Genomic DNA, 1,720 nt, shown 5'->3' with positions numbered 1-1,720 from the left:
CCCCTGGGATGGGGTGTCCCCCGCGGGGGAGGTGCCCCCCGTGGGGTGGGTGGGGACGGTGTTCGCTCCGTGCCCATCTATAGACAAAACATTTCCCCCCCCCGGGGGAGAAGGAAAGGGGCGCGGTCTCCCCCCGTTTCCCCGCCCCCCCTCATGAATAATCCCCGCCCTCGTTACCGGCGGTGACGCCGCGCGCGGTGACGCCCGAAGAGCGCAGGAGAGAACGGGAGCGGCCGGCGCCATGGTGGGCACCGGGAACGCACCGGGAATGCACCGGGAGCGGCTCCGGGAGCGGCTCCGGGAGCGGCTCCGGCACCGGCGGCCGCGGCGGGGGATGCGCGGGCGGGGCGGGGTTGGAGGGGGGAGGGGGGGTGGGGGGGGGGGGGGGGCGGGGGTCGCACCGGGGGTCGGTCGGGCGGGGGATGCGGCGCGGGGGGCACCGAGGGGGCACCGGGCGGGCTCGGCGGGCACCGGGCGCTCCATCCATCCCCCCCGGGGGATGCCGGTGCCCGCTGACCGCCGCGCTCTCCCCCGCAGTGCGACTTCTCGGAGGAGCAGACCGCGGGTGAGTGACCGGCACCGGGCACCGGGAGCGGCACCGGGAGCGGGGCTGGACCCGCCCCAGCTCGGGGTGCCAGGAACGGACCCCCCCCAACCCCGGACCGGCCCCGGCGCTTCCTGCGCGGCCGCGGGCGGGGCCTTTTCCCGGGCAAAGTCCGTCCCGGGCGGGGCCGCTCGTTCCGGGGGAACGGGGGGATGCGGGGCCGGGGATGCGGGGCCGGGGCTGCGGGACCGGCACCGGGACCGGCACCGGCACCGGGACCGGAGGGTGTCCGGGCCCCTCCTGCGCAATTTGCCCTTATATGGGCACAGCGCGCCTCGGCCGCGCATTCCTGCGGGGCGGGGCCGCGGATTCCTGAGCGCTCCCGGTTCTCCGGGATCCGCCGGGGCTCCCGCTCAGCCCGGGCAGCATCCCCGAGGGCGGCGGCCCCACCCGCATCCCGGCCGGCGTCGGGTTCCACCGGGAAACCGGATCCCACCGGGAAACCGGATCCCACCGGGGAATGGAACCCGACCCGGGGCCGGAGAGGGGGGGGCCGGTAGTGGGGTCGGCGAGGTGCGGGGTCCCGGGGAAGCGGCCGTGGGGTCCCTGAGGTGTTGAGTTCCAGGGATACAGCGGGATGGGAGCGCTGTTGAGGGTCCCGGGGGCACCGACACGGGGGTCCCGCTGCGTTGGTTGGTGGTCCCGAAGGCACCGACACGGGGGCATCCCGGTGCTTTGGGGGTCCTGAAGGGGCAGAGTCGGGGGTCCTTTTGCCGCAGGGGTTCCCGTGGTGCTGATGCCGAGATTCTGGAGGTGCTGAGTTGGGGGGGTCCCTGTGCCCTGGGGGTTCCAGTGGCACTGGCATGGGGGGGGGGTGCCCAGTGTGTTGGAGATACCAGCAGTGCTTGTGTGGGAGTCCTGGCAGCGCTGACACGGGGGGTCCTGGCGTATTGGGGGTCCCGGGGGTCCCGGCCCCGCTGACACGGGGGTCCCGGCAGAGTTCAAGGAGGCCTTCCAGCTCTTCGACCGCACGGGCGATGGGAAGATCCTGTACAGCCAGTGCGGGGACGTGATGCGGGCGCTGGGCCAGAACCCCACCAACGCCGAGGTCATGAAGGTGCTGGGCAACCCCAAGAGCGATGGTGAGTGGGGGATCCCCCCATTCCCAGCCCCCCC

At 74.5% G+C, this 1,720-nt stretch overlaps 1 long non-coding RNA gene across 1 annotated transcript; it reads left to right on the top strand.

Moving 5' to 3' along the window:
* The first annotated feature begins 141 nt into the window (after window positions 1–141).
* Window positions 142–1,692, top strand: LOC113980704. Its single transcript, XR_003538202.1, has 3 exons — window positions 142–244; window positions 538–565; window positions 1,543–1,692. It is a non-coding gene; the product is annotated as an uncharacterized LOC113980704 (long non-coding RNA).
* Window positions 1,693–1,720: the final 28 nt, after the last annotated feature.

The sequence above is a fragment of the Neopelma chrysocephalum genome, unplaced genomic scaffold (genome assembly GCF_003984885.1).
Source record: "Neopelma chrysocephalum unplaced genomic scaffold, ASM398488v2 Primary Assembly neopelma1_95004, whole genome shotgun sequence".
Classification (NCBI taxonomy): Eukaryota; Metazoa; Chordata; class Aves; order Passeriformes; family Pipridae; genus Neopelma; species Neopelma chrysocephalum.
Note: the sequence above shows the minus strand (reverse complement) of the source record. Positions and strands in the feature narration are given on the sequence as shown.